Raw genomic sequence first — 15,386 nt, 5'->3', positions numbered from 1 at the left:
ATTATTTTTTTAATTTGACAGAGTGAGAAAGAGTACAAGCAGGGGGAGCAGCAGGCAGAGGGAGAGGGAGAAGCAGGCTCCCTGCTCAGCAGGGAGTCCGATGTGGGGCTCGATCCCAGGACCCAGGGATCATGACCTGAGCTGAAGGCAGATGCTTAACCATCTGAGCCACCAAGGCGCCCCCAGAAATTCCATTTTTATTGCATTGGTAAAAAAAAAAAAAATCTTTCTAGGAGGAAAAATTTAAATGAATATTTGGGAGTTAATTTATATTCCCTTTTATCATTTTCCTCATTCTTAAATTAGAGTTTTGCTCCTTTTTTTTTTTTTTGTCTTTCTGTTCTGCAAGACGCATTATTTCCCTCTTATCAATATCCCCTTTTTTTTCCTTAAAATTGTCATGAATTATTATGGATAACTTGGCTGATGAATAAATTTAGAAGTTGTTCAGTTGATTGTTGAAAGAAGTAACATTATGTGGGGGAGGGAGCATGGGAAGAGTAGTATTTTAATACCTTCAGGCAACCAAGTATCACTTGAGCACAGTTGCTTTCACACTCTTACCAGATGGATCGCTGGACTAAAGACTAAGTATACAGTGAAATATGTTCATTCCTAGTAAGTGTTCCTGTGGTGATTATTGGCATGTTTCTAAATTCTGTCTTTGCTATACTTACAAATAAAGAAAAAGTGGATCTTAGAAGCAAATGCTGTCAATAATAACTCACTGATCTTCCAAATTAAACTTTATATGAACCCCTTTTATCATGATTTGTTTTTCTGGATTTGCCTGAAATGTTGTTTAAGTTGACTTATTTAGTAAATTATTGGCAATTAGTGATTACATAGAAAGGAGAAGTATTTAATTAATAAGAGCAAAAAATGGATTTGTTAATTATTGATTTACCTACTTGCATCAGTAAGGACGAACCATGGTTTTATCAGCATTGGACTCTGTATTCACTATAGAAACAGCAGGTGGTAAATAGTCCCTGATGCAGATGAGGATTTTGTCTAGAAATAGTGTTATTTTATTAACTATTAGCTATTATCATTTACACAAAAGTCTTACTTGGGACATAATAAATACATGACTGGTACGTTAACTGTCACTATCAGGATTTTTCAAATGCTGGGCCCACATTTTTCAGTGTGGTGAATAGTATTCACTGCTGAGTAAAGCCTTCTATATATATGGCTGGCCCATGAACAGTTCTAGACATGTCGGTGCCTGTCATCTGATTTCACTTCCCTCCTCCCAGTTTCTCTTCTTGATCTCCTTTCCCAGTCATTGATCTGCTTCTGCTTTACAACGATGTCTCTAAACAGTTCTTTCCTTGGATTCCTGCTCTGTTGCATTTCACCTTCCTAGGACTCAGTCCTGGTTCTGTTCAGTGGCTCCATTCATGCCCACTGTTTCCCTGGTTCCACATCTTCTCTCTCTCTTTTTACCCTACAGCTTTGATTTTAGTCTTGCTATACCCAGGCTGTACTAAACCATTCATCCTTTCATTCATTCAGTGAAAATGTATTGAACTTCCATTTCATGTCAGGTATCAGTGAAAAAACAAAGACCCCGACCTTATGCAGTTTACATTCTAGCAGGGAGAAGAGACAAAAAAACAATGAACACAGTAAGTGTGTATTTTTGTAATATATTAAAAATTGATAAATGCTGGTGGAAAACAAAGTAGAGCAGGATAAGGAAGATTAGGAAAGCTAGTCGGCAGAGAATGAGGAGGCCATGGAAGTCACAGGTTTAATAGGATGATCTGGTATGTGTCATTTTACACACCCGATCATCCTCTTTAAAAAGATGACATTTTACCAAAGACTGAAGGAGGTGCAGAATTTAGTCATGTGATGGATGCTCAAAGGCTGTGAGGCAGGAGTATGCAAAAGAGTCCTGGGTGTATAGAACAGAGTAGTCCCAGGGAAGTGGGGTGGGTTACAGATCATGTAGGGTTTGGGGACTGTAGTAGGCTTTTACTCTGGCTGAAATGGGGAGCTTTGCAAGGTTTTGAGCAGAGGTACGACAAGGCCATTTTTAATTTTTATAGGCTGCTGTGTGGCAAGGGAGAAACAGGGAGGTCCATGAGACATGTTTTAAAACTCAGATCAGAACTTGTCACTTTCCTACTTAGAAGCCTGCAGTGATTTACTATTGCATTTAGAATGAAATGCAAACTCTTTACAAGGCCTGTAAGGTCCTATATAATCTGCTCCCTGCTTACTCTTCCAAACTCAGCTTATGCTACTGTTTTCCCTCACTCACTAGGCTGTAGCCACATTGGGTTCTTTTTGAGTACACCAAATTTGTTTGTTCTTTCTTTAGGGGCTTTGCACAGACACTTCTCTTTGCCTGGAATACGCTGCTCCAGATCCTCACTGGGCTGTATCCTACTTGTCATTTAAGTTCAGCTAGAATATCACCTTAGTAGAGCTTTCAGTGATATCCAGCTAGAAGAAGCACCGTGCATCTTGCCTCTCTCTCTTTCTCTCTGTCACACACACATACGCACACACATAGATACTCATACACACTATCATTCTCAATCATATCACTTATTTTTTTATTGCCCTTCCACTTTTGAAATCTCATTTATTTATTTGTTTACCTGTTTATGTCTACATTGCCTACCTCCACCAGAAAGTAAACTCCACAAGGGCGGGAACTTTATTTTGTTCCCTGGTACATGATAGATTCTCATTTAATTTTGTTGAATGAGTAGATGGATGGATAGATGCCTGGGTGGGGGATAGACAGGAGTACTTCCTACCCCACATGCCACCAAATGCAAAAGAGGACTTGACTGAGAATCCACAACCCCATTAAAAGCTCTTTTCCATCCTGAACAAATCTTAAGTTTCTTTAGCAAATGCTTGTCTGATTATAGATTAGGCAGGATTTCATTTCTGTTGATCTCTCCAGTAGCTATGAGAAGATCCTCTCAGCCCAGCTGTTCTATGGCTAGGTGTTCAGTTATGTGTGGTTACTGCCCGAGAACCCACTCTTGTTCGCTCTCTCTGCCAACTCCAAATGTGGAGCCTTCTTTCTCTGCTGTGGTTTAATCAAGTCTCATTTGTAGTTTGTCTTAAGGAAATGTGTTAAAATTCCTCCCTCAGTGGCTCTGCCAGCCATTCCTCCTATCCCTTTTCTTATTTTCATCACAAGTATAGATGTATCTCCTTTTGTACCACTTCCCTATCATTTTAATAGGTTTGTGGGAGGGAGACGAGATAGACCTATTTGTTCAGTTTTTCATCTCAGTTTGTAAGTACTTTGCCTGAGTTTTTTTTTTTTACCACAGTGATGTGGGATGCATAAAGACTTCTTGTGTAGACTTGGAGTTGATGTGTTAATACATAACTCTGTCTGGTATTCTCATACATCCCTGATTTCAAAAAGGGAAATTTATTTAGACCTTTCTCTAAAGAGTAAGAGTTCATTTTATGCTATTGCATCTGAGCCTATGTCCCTTTCACAAACATAGAAATGTTACTCTTGTCTGGTGTAATTTCTTTTTTCTACCTTACCCTCTATTCTTCAGTAATAGAAACACTCACATCCAAATGCTCTCCGGGTTTAATTTAATGGGTTTTGGTAGAACAACCTCAGTGGATTGTAGGTCCAATTTTAGAGATTTAAGAGGTAGAGTTGAAAGAAGTTGGAGATTTATTGGATAAATTTCTTCTGTTTTTGTTTTTACTTTCAGGTTGTTGGTTGTAGTGTGAGGGAGAGAGCATGAGCATGCAGGAAAAATCATGGATGACTTTGGAATTTCTAGCTTGGGAAACTGGAGAGGCAATGGTACCATCATGGGGATTAAGATTGTAGTATAAGTACCTGGTTTGGGGGAGGTGGGGAGGACAGGAGGAATTTGGATCTTCTACTTTTGCAGTACCTGCAGATCATCAAAATAGAATTATCTAGTAGGTGGTGGGATATACAGACCTTCAGCTCAGGAGAGAGACCTGGGCTGGAGGAAGTTCCAGGAATGATCAGCATGGAAGGTGATTAAAATCTTGAATGAAGATGAGGTCATCTAGGTAGAAGTGAATAAAGCTTAAAGGAAAAAAAAAAAGGATTGGAGGGAAGTGCAGAATAGGTTGATCAAAGGAGACTTGAAAAGAAATGACCAGTGAAGTAGAAAATCTAGGAGAATATTCTATTATGAAAACCATAAAGAAAGGAAAATGAATATGAGATCAGAACAATTCTTAGCATAGTACTTGTCACACATTACATATTCAGTGAATATTTATCATGGAGAAAATATTTGTTACATTTTGCTCCAAAGAGGTGGTTGGTAATTTGGCTAAAGCAAGATCAGTGGGATGTAAAAGCTATAAAATAGATTGCGTTGCATTGTCTCCTGATTATGAGGTAATGTGTCTGCTGGAAATGACTCTTTCAATAGGCATATATATAAAAGGAAAAGAAAGAGGTGATTATAACTAGAAAGGAACATGTAAGCAGTAGAAGACCCGAGCACGTTCAGATGTTGATGGAAAAAGACTGAGAAGAAAGGGAAAAGTTGAACATATATATAAGATAGAGGGCATCATTGATAGAGTGAAGTCCCAGGAGTGCAGAGTGTTGAATTCCAGAGCACAGGAGGGAAAGAAGGTTCTAAAGGAGGGGTTCCATGCGTGGCTGGCAGGGATACATAGATCTGGATTCAGATGGGGGTTGTAGTAGAGAGATAGGGCTGAAGAGTAGAAGGGGGTCCTTTCTGTTGACTGGTTTTCTTGATTGAATTAGATGACAAGATGTTCTGCTGAGAGTTAACTGGGAGGAGTGTGAAGGGAGTTATGGAATGTGGGAGAGAAGTCACCAGGGAAATTTACTGGGTTTACTAGGCACTTTCAGCCCAGCAGAAGTTGGAGATCATTATATTTTAGTTCTTCCAAACCTTACAGTTGTGTTCTTCGGCCTGAATATTGGGGCAGAAGTGGTAGACATCTGGTTTGACCCAAGGTCAGGTGTTGCTGGGTGAGTGAAGTGGAACAGATAAGGAAGTCGGGAACTTGAAGGATTGTCAACGAAGTGGTAAGATGATGAGCCATGGGCTCTAGGTGGGAGAGAGGAGGGTGGGAGGGATGGAAGGTAACAAGGGAAGATGGATTCAGTGTTTCTAAAAACAAGGGTGTCCTGAGGGCCTGCAAGGTGATAATCCCAGTTCTAGGCACTCAGTACATAGTGGAGAACAAGACAGCCAACCATTACAGCTGCCATGGAACAATTATTACTGGAGGGGGGACATGGGTGATAAGACAATCACAGACTGTGGTGAGCGCTATGATAAAAAAAAAAAAGGCTGATATGATAGAGGGTAACCAGGAGGGGCTGCAGAGGAGCATGTCACAGAAGAAGAGCTCATTCAGAGACCCTGAGACTGGAAAGAATTTGACAAGAATGAAAAGGAGTCCTGGGTGAGTGAAGGGAAGGTTGGAATGAGATGAACTGGAAAAGGCAGGCAGGAACTTTGTCACTTCTTTCCTGCAGGGCTTTGCCGGAAATAGTAAGGAGTTCTGATTTACTGTTAAGTACAGTAGGAACCCATTAACATATGTAAAACAGGAGGGGTATAATCTCACTGATGTTTTTATAAGATTACTGGGTACATTGTTGAGAATGGAGGGTGAGGATGGGAACAGGGAGTCCAGGTAAGCAGTTATAATAGCAGTCTAGGCAAGACCTGATGAGGGGTTTAGAATTAGGAGCAGCCATGGAGAAATGAATGATTTTGAGATATATTTGGACACAGAATCCATAGGGTATTACTAATGCAAATTTTATTGGCTCTACCTTTAAAATATATTTAGAATCCTACCACTTCCTACTGTGTCCACAGCCATCCCTTTGGTCTAAACCATCATTATCTCACACTTGGATTATAATAGCCTTCCAACTGGCTTCCTAATTTCACTCTTGTCCCCTTGCATCTACTTTCCACAGAGCAGCTAGAATGAGCCATTTAAAACATAAGTTAGATCATGTCATTCTTTGGCGTCATACCTTCCATTCCTCTCTTATCTTAGAATTTAAACTCTAAAAGTAGCCTACAAGGCCCTCCATATTAGCCCTCATTTCTGCTCTGGGTTCACTGTGCTCCAGCCACACTGGCCTTCTTGCTGTTTGTTGAACATGCCCGACTGACTCACTCTCGCCTCAGAATCTTCACACTTGCTGGAATCTTCCCCAGGAATGCTCCTTTTCCAGACACACTTATGACTAGCTCCCTTGCCTGCTTCATTTTCTTATTAAATGTCACCTTCGCACTCCCACCTTTCCTGTCCTGCCTTCACTGATTACTTTTAAAATTGCTTCTTCCTGCCATGCCCTTCCCTACCTTATTTATTCTCCTTAGAACTTACCACCACCTGACAGCCTCTCTATATATTTATTTGCTTATTTTCTGTCTCCACTAGAATGTCACTTTCAGGAAAGCAAGAATTTCTTTTTTTAAAGATTTTATTTATTCATTTGAGACTCAAAGATACAGAGAGAGAGAGAGCATGAGCAGGGGGGAGGGAGAGGAAGAAGCAGGCTCCCCGCGGAGCTAGGAGCCAGACATGGGGCTTGATCCCAGGACCCTGGGATCATGACCTGAGCCAAAGGGAGACGCTTAACCATCTGAACCACCCAGGTGCCCCAGGAAAGCAAGAATTTTTTTAAAAAAATTATTTAAATTCAATTTAGTTAACATATACTGTATTATTAGTTTCAGGGGTAGAATTTAGTGATTCATCATTTGCATATAACACCCAGTGCTCATTATATCAAGTGCCCTCCTTAATGCCCATCACCCAGTTACCCCATCTTCCCACCCATCTCCCCTCTAGCAAGCCTCAGTTTGTTTCCTAGAGTTCAGCATCTCTAATGGTTAGGAAAGCAAGACTTTTTATATCTGTTTACTGATGTATTCCAGTAGAACAGTGCCTGTCACATAATAGCTTCTCAATAACTAATTGAAAAATGAATTGCTGAATATATTGGGTATGGAAAGAAAGAAATTGTATACTCAATACGATATGGTACGAGTCCATGGATTTTTAGCCAGAGCAGCTTGGTGATGGTTGTAAAGGGAGATGACTAGGAGAGAAACAGATTTTAGAGGTATGCAGGGATTCTGTTTTGGCTTGTTAAGTTTGAGGTGCCTATTTTACCTCCAGGTGAAAATATCAGGAAGACAATTGGATATGTGTCTAGAGCTCAAGGATGAGGAGTTTGAGATTTCTCTCTCTCTCTCTCTATATATATAGAGAGAATATATATATATATATGATTTCAGGCTGTGGTGTTGAGTGAGATCATATATGTAGAGCTGTAGATAGAGAAGAAAGAAGTTTAAGAAGTGAGCCCTGGTGGTCTTTAACATTGACAGGTGAGGTAGAAGAGAAGCATCCAGTGGAGCACCTGGGAAGGGAGGAGGAAAACCAGGAGAGTGTGATATCATGGAATCTAAAGGAGAAAAACATTTCAGAGTAAAAGGAGTGTCCTGAGAAAGATAAGGACAGACAGTAAGTGAATAGGATAAGGCACTAGTTGTCTTAGTAAAATTAAAGAGGAAGTTTAGTGTGAGCAATGGTGTAAGATAACTGGAGGTCAGTACGTTATGGTCAGAGTTGCATATTTTATATGGGACATGTATGTCTAGATGTCAAGGTCTGGAGTTTGGCTATGATCTTGGGTTACCTAATGCAGTGGAGGGATAATCTTTTGCTCTGACACAGTAAAACAATTGAGAGTCTAGCATAGTAGAATGGAGCTTTTACATGGACTATTAAAAGTAAGAATATGCAGGGACACCTGGATGGCTCAGTCAGTTAAGCATCTGATTCTTGATTTTGGCTCAGGTCATGATCTCAGGGTCATGAGATGGAACCCTGCACTGGGCTCCGCAGTCAGTTGGGAGTCTGTATGAGATTCTCTCTCTCTCCCTTTCCCTCTGCCCCTCTCTATGCACTCAAATAAATAAATAAATAAATTTTGGGGGGAAAAAATTAAGAATATGTAGCCAGGTGACCAAATCTTTAGTGTATGAGGGTCTATTACCTGATAGAAAACATGACAGAAGGATGGTGGCAAGTGCTGGAGCATTATGACCTGAGCTTCCGAAGAGCAGGAACTACTACCCAAGGGCAGGACTGAGCAGTAACAGTAATGGTCTAGATGTGCTTTGGGGAACTAGGAGAAGCCAGCCTTACATCCTTCCAGGTAGACACAAGTTTGGTGGGGGAAATTAACAGCTACAAGAGAAGCAGTGAACTCAGTTTCATGTTGCATAAATGGTTCATGGATGTGTCCAGGAATTTGTATATCATGGACTCAGGTTCCAGCAGGATAGACTGGAAAGACTTGGGGAAGAAAAGGAGCACCAGAAGGCAGAGTGATGACAGAGCAGTGTGGGGATTAATGTCAAAGGTTGAGGTATTGACCTTCTGCCGTTGCTATAAAAGAATCTTTCATAATACTTAACTTTCAGCATGACCCTGCTGTGAGATGCCTGCCAGGGTGAGTATTTGTTAACTGTGCCCCAGATAACCAAATGAGTTAATCTCCTGAATAGGGTTATTTACCATGACCCATGTGAATGTGGAAGGGTGTGTGCCAAACATAGTTATTGTGGTTTTGGCATAAAAAGTCCTTTCTGACAGTAATTGTTGGCCGATATGTTCAGTTGCTCGTTGAGGCCACTCCTGGAACAGGAGAGCAATGCCATGTCATCACAGAGGGAATGATGCTTATCATCCTGTTTTCCGTTCCTGGGCCTGCTTCCAAGCCATTTGAAATATGCATTAAATTGTTCAGATTTGTTCATGATCTCCAGGCCAGGGTATAGCCCTATTTGAATCTGTTTAAGATGATAAAATGTTTTACTCAAACTGTTACCTGTCAGTTTTGAGGAGGGTACAAATCATTCTTTCCCCCCAAACAGGATGAGGCTGACTTCTTCCCTGCCCTGGTCTCCAACTTCACCCTTGCAGAAATTCTACCACACATGATAATATAGATAATACAATGGTGTTATCAGACCCTTGCTTTTGGAAAGGAAGAATCCTAGATGTCTTGAAGTGAGGTAAAGAATTGCCACTGAGGAGAGTAGAGGTTGAAGAAGAGAATCTTCTTAAAGAACATTCCTAAATTCTGACCAGAGTTATGCTTGCTTTATCCTTATCTGATTGAGGATCAAATGGAAGAGGGCCTTTCATACTGAAAATATTTTTGTTAGGATCTGTATAAATGCAAAGCTTGTCTTGTTCACTAGAAAATTTAAGGAAGATTTCTCTTCTGGGAATGAATGGAATGTGATTTTGATGAGAAAAGTAGATAAGTATGTAGGTAGCCTTCTAGCCCTCTGAGTCATTACAGAGCTGCCATCGGATGATTTGCATCATGCCTACAACTGTTATTTCTATCCTCAGTTATTGGTGATGTGCGTATTTGCATCATGTGCTCAGTTCCACGAAGAACTAGTTAACTGGTGATGTCATTGTCCATACAGGTCATGTATTGATCATGTCACTTTTCAATAGATGCAGCTTAATATTTTCCTTTAGATTAGCTCTGAAAATGACATTTTCTTATTAATATTGGTCTAAGCCTCTCACGAGTGCATTTTATAGTGGTCTGTGTAAATGGAACTCTCAGGGGTCTCTCAGGACTCTGGTAAACAATTCCTTCTTTCCTTCCATGGCCCTTAGTATCAGTAAGAATCACTGACTAAATAATAGCCACGCAGTACAGAGTGTCTTTTCTATTTTCTGTTTATGCCTTTATTTGAAACTGTAATTAAATAATGCCAAACTTGCAAATATAACAAAATAGTATCTGCTGTTTGAATATAATACAGGCCAAATCCTATAAACTTTAATTAAGTCAAGCTTGCATTGACCTCAGTAGGAATCTGGTTGAGGATCTCTTTTAATTACCTCTGCCTTAAAGTATGTAAGAATTTTCACATTGCTTTTCTCACTCCTAGAACAATGCACGGATAGCTAAACTAATAAAATGTTTAAATAGATACAAATCAAACTTGAAAGGTTTAAACTGTTGTTTTCATTCTGTAAGTCAGCTGAGAAAAAGCATACAGACTGTAGTTCTAAATTATGTCCATAGAGTATTTTCAAATCCAGTGAATTAACTCTCCTTTTTTTTTCTCTATTTGAGCTCATAAATGTTAACCTCAGAAGTGCCTCAGATTCTTCCATTGAAATAAACTTGAACTGACAATAGCCAGATGATGTAAAATTGAAACTGAAATTCTATCCTTGGCCCATCCCATGTTCTTCCCCTTAGGTATTAGAAGAATCACAGGAGAGTTAGTGTTTTCATTGTACGTGAACTGTAATATTTGGGCAAAGCAGGGCATATAAATTTCTGACTGCCAGGAGAAAGCAATTACCAGCTTGGAAAAGATAACTGGCAATAAATAAACAGAACTATGCTGGATAGTGAATGAGTTTAAAGATTTATTTAGAATGACTTAGCTTATAGAAAACAGGCCTTTATATTGATCATATGCCTTCATTCAAGTTTCTTAATAGAAAGGCTAATTACACCAGCAAGCCATTTTTTATGCAGTATTTTAAAATAAAGAAATAAATTAGGATATGCTCTATTGCACAGCTAAAACCACGAACAAAACTAGTCACTCATAGCAAAACAAACAAATAGCACTTTGACAACGCAGTATACCTGGGTAAACATTACGTAAGGATAACGGCTCCCATTTGTCAAGCTCCCATATTGTGTCCTAGTGCGCTGTAAGCTAGGTGTTATCCTGGTCTTGCAGATGAGAAAAATCAGCTCACTTGGTGCTAAGAAACTCCACTGTTCCTGGATGGGAACCCCAAACTATCTGATTCCAAAGGTGGTGGTGCTCTTGACTTCTGTAATGTGCCACCTCTCCCACAATGAACCCTCTCCAGCAGCCCCACTGCTGTGTCCAATGCCTTCTCTTTTATTTTGAAAACAATGTGCCATGGGAACCTTTGTGGTTCTGGAGAAGAAGCAAGAGGAAATTTTATGACAGAAGAGTTTTCTTAGAAAGTAGTCTCATCTAAGTCTACCCCCACCCCCAGCCCCCACGCTAAGGGTTAGAGAGGGAAGTAACGTACCTTACAGTCAGTTTAACTCTGAAGCATCCCTCAAGCTGAAATGATATCCTTCACACCACATCTGTCAGCGGACCTACTTTGGAATTCAGGTAGAGGAGAATTAAGAAGTGGGACTCTAAACTGTGGTTCATCTGAGATTGGATTATTATCTTGATATCATTATAGGATTCAAGTACAGTATATCAAAATCTATTAGATCACATTATTTTTTGAGGAAATTCTCTAAATGTTGTTTAGTCAGACATGGACTTTCTCTTAGATGCTATCAATACTTTAAGGAACTGCAGAGTCAACCCCCAAGGGGAAGAAGTGATTGTGCTTCAAAAGGCAACTAGAAAATAGAAAACAAAATCTAACTGATGAAAATTGAACTGTTCATGACTTGAGGAATTACAAGAGAAAAGGACAGCTCATGAACTTCCTATGTTTGCGGAAGCAACTTTAAAATATATATATATATATATATACACACACACATACACACATATCACACACATATATAGAGAGAATAATAAAAAGAGCATCACTGCCCAGAATTAATTATAAGTAATAATAAATAGTAATTAATTAAAAATCCTGTCATCTTTGTTCACCTTCTTTTCTGAAAAGAAATATAACTGTATAAAGCTGTAGCCCCCATGTGACCACCACTCACAGTTTGCCTCCCCTGAGGCATCAGCAACTCTGTTTCTTCAGTTCGCTTTCCATACATTTCCATAATGTACACCCATAAATGGGATACGGAGAATTGTGTGCGTTTAAAGATTAAATCATGTGCTATATTCTACAGAGTATTTCTTCACTTACAATTGTTTCATATTTTTCTACATTGAGGTATATTAGGCTTAATTCATTCCCTTTGCCTGCTGAACAGCATTTCGCCATATGCATCTACCCGCTTGATCCATCCATTCCACTGCTTAGGACAGTGCTCCCTGTCCTGTGTGAATATCGCAGAATGCAACTGCTCAGAAACTTGTGTGAATGTTTTTTAGGGAACAGAGCTGGAAGCAGAAGTATTGGGTTTTAGAGTTGGCCTTTTTAAAAAAATTTTATTACAGTCTGCCACATCAGCTGTGTGTCAGAGATGTTAGGTTTTCTAAATGTAATATCACCATGAAACTCTTCTTATGAAGAACTTTTATTTTTTTAAATGTATTCTGTTAACCAGGAGCTCACAAACTGGAGCCTGAAGGCTAGGTCTGGTCTCCTGCCCGTTTCTGTAAGTCACTGCTTGCCGCCGTCTTTATGCTACGTGTCGGCATTGTTGAGCAGTTGCGAGAGAGACATGTGGCTCACAGAGTCCAAGACATTAACTCTTTGGCTCTTTACAGAAAAAATTTGTTGGCCCCTGTACTAATAGTGTTACCTACTATCAATCTGTTTACTTTTTAATTTTCTTTTTGAGTGATCTAATATTCAGCCACATAAATTGATAAATAAGATGATTTTACAGTGTGATAGAAATAGTGGGAAACAGGGATGTGAGTGGGATGCTGACATTAAACAGAGTGGTAGAGAAAGTCTGAGAGAATGCCATGTGAGCTGGGACCCAGGAGGTGAGGCATGCACGGCTCAGAGAGGTTAAGTAATTTGTGCAATGTCACATGGGAAGTAAGTGGTAAGAGTGAATTTTGAGCTCAGGAATAACTCCACATTTGGGGCTCCTTCCTCTGTAATACAGCTGTCATCTTATATTCGTGTAAACACAGAACAAAGCAGGTAGGTAAGTGTAGCAGAGAAGCATAAGCAAAATGGTTTTGTTCTCCTGGACTTGGCAGGCCAGAGACTGGGGTTCTGATGTGTTGAAATTTGGAATCGGTACTGATGACTGGGTTTGAATCATAGTCCCAGCACTCACTTTGGCTGAATTACTTAAATTTGCAGCCTTCATTGTTTTTTGGTGGGGCGAGGGTGGGAGAGTTCATCTGTAAACTGAGGAGGGTGTTTGGATGATCTCCACGGGCTCTTCTGGCTCTCACTGTGACTTGAGGAGGTGGCATTTGATCTGGGCTTTGGAGGGTGGGGTGATTTTGACAGGCTGCCTTGTAAATGACAGGAAAAGGTATTCCAGGTGGTGAGGACAGTTTGAGCAAAAACACAGTGGCTAGTAAATGTAGAAAAAATTCTGAGAATGGTGTACAGTGGTCTGATCTGACAAGGCTAGAGTTTAATCCTGTAGAAGACAGGAGAGGCAAGATGCATCCGGCACTGAGCTGAGGGAGGACCTGGAAATCATGCTTAGGAGCTGGGGACGTTTTCCTTGGAATTATAGGATTTGAAAGATCTTGGCCTTTTTTTGAGCATCTCTGTCCATTGACTGGCCTTTGTCTATATGAACAGTTCCAGTGATGAAGACTTCTCTAGACCATCTATTACATTTTCAGACAGCTCTAAGTGTAAAATAATACTTCATTATATTGAGTCATAACATGAGTTCTAACTATACCTTTTCCAAGGTGTAGATAAAGTTATTGGAAGATTTTAAATGGTGGAGGAACATGTTCAGGGATATGTAACCTAAGGGCCCAAAGTAGGCCTTTTGCAGCACACATATAATATGTACCTCAAAGATAACTTAAAAGCCTTTAGAAAGCATTCCATTCATGAAATATGTATTGAGCATTTATTTTGGATCAGTCAGTGACCGAGAATCTGGTGATAAGCCAGAATTCCTATTCTCACATTCTTCCCAGGCTCATGGGGAAGATGGACCAGTAGACCATTGTGACAAGGACTCTGGGATTTTGGGGCAGGAGTACTTAACCTGGCAGATAAGAGGCAAGGAGTCAAAGGGCAGGTAAGGGTTCCTGGAAGTTGAGGAGCTGTCCAGATTGATCAAGGAGGCAGAAAGGAGAGCTCTCCAGGGATAGGGAGCATGGAGATAGAAATGTGAATGAATGTGACATATTTAAGGAACTAGAAGCTATTTTATGGTGGGAGCATGGTGTGTGTGTAGGGAAGTAGCTAGGAATGAGGCTGGCGTAGTGGACTGAGACTCTCATGAGGGGCTGTGTTTGCCATGCTAAGAATTTTATATTCTGAATTTTATGAGAAGTCAATATATTTTTTTCCAGTCTATATATATATATATTTTATTTTTTTTTTGAGAGAGAGAGAGTGAGTGAGCATGAGTGGGGGAGGGGGCAGAGGGAAAGAGAGAGTCTTAAGCAGACTCCATGCCCAGCATGGAGCTCGACGTGGGGCTCAATCTCAGGACCTCATGACCTGAGCCGAAATCAAGAGTTGGATGCCTAACCAACTGAGTTGCCCCGGCACCCCTCCAATATATTTTTTAATTGAAGTATAAATGACATATAATATCCTAAGAGTCTCAGGTGTATATTATAGTGATTCAATATTTTTATACTGAATGAAATGATCCCCATGATAAGTTGTTACCCTCTGTCATCATATGAAGTTATTATAATATTATTGACTCTACTACCTATGCTGTATATTACATCCCCATGACTTACTTATTTTATAACTGAAAGTTTGTACCTCTTAATCCCCTTCACCTTTTTCTCCCACCTCCCAACCCTTCCCCACTCTGATAGCCAACAGTTTGCTTCCTATATCTGAGTCTGTTTCTGTTTCATTTTGTTCATTTGTTTTGTTTTTTAGATTCCACATATAAATGAGATCATAGAGTATTTGTCTTTCTCTGACTTACTTATTTCACTTAGCATAATATTCTCTAAGTCCATGCATGTTGTTGCAAATGGTAAGATTTCATTCTTTTTATAGCTGAGTAATACCGTCTTTATCCATTCATCTGTTGATGGACACTGAGTTGCTTCTGTATCTTAGCTATTGTAAACAATGCTGCAATGAACATAAGCATGCATATATCTCTTTGGGTTGGTATTTTTACCTTCTTGGTAAATAAATGCCCAGAAGTAGAATTGTTGGAACATATGGTAGTTCTGTTTTTAGTTTTTTCCCATACTGTTTTCCGTAGTGACTATTCCAGTTTACATCCCCACCAACAGTACATAAGGGTTCCCTTTTCCCCATATCTTCACCAAAACATGTTGTTTTTTGTCTTTTTGGTGATAGCCAATCTGACAGGTGTGAGGTGATATCTCATGGTGGTTTTGATTTGCATTTCCCTGATGATGAGTGGTGCTGAGCATCTTTTCATGTGCCTGCTGGCCATCTGTAGGTCTTCTTTGGAAAATTTCTGTTCATATTCTGTGTTCATTTTTAAAGTGGGTTACTTTTTTTTTTTATATTAAAAGTCAGTATTCTTTTGG

The 15,386-nt window shown here is 39.8% G+C and overlaps 1 protein-coding gene across 8 annotated transcripts in view; it reads left to right on the top strand.

The window, feature by feature from the left end:
• Positions 1 to 15,386, top strand: part of ST7 (suppression of tumorigenicity 7) — a 232,255-nt gene that overhangs the window by 155,245 nt on the left and 61,624 nt on the right. The gene's annotated exons all lie outside the window — the stretch shown is intronic.

The sequence above is a fragment of the Leptonychotes weddellii genome, chromosome 12 (genome assembly GCF_054177405.1).
Source record: "Leptonychotes weddellii isolate Sample4059 chromosome 12, ASM5417740v2, whole genome shotgun sequence".
Lineage (NCBI taxonomy): Eukaryota > Metazoa > Chordata > Mammalia > Carnivora > Phocidae > Leptonychotes > Leptonychotes weddellii.
The sequence above is the reverse complement of the archived record's forward strand: the minus strand, read 5'-3'. Positions and strand labels throughout refer to the sequence as shown.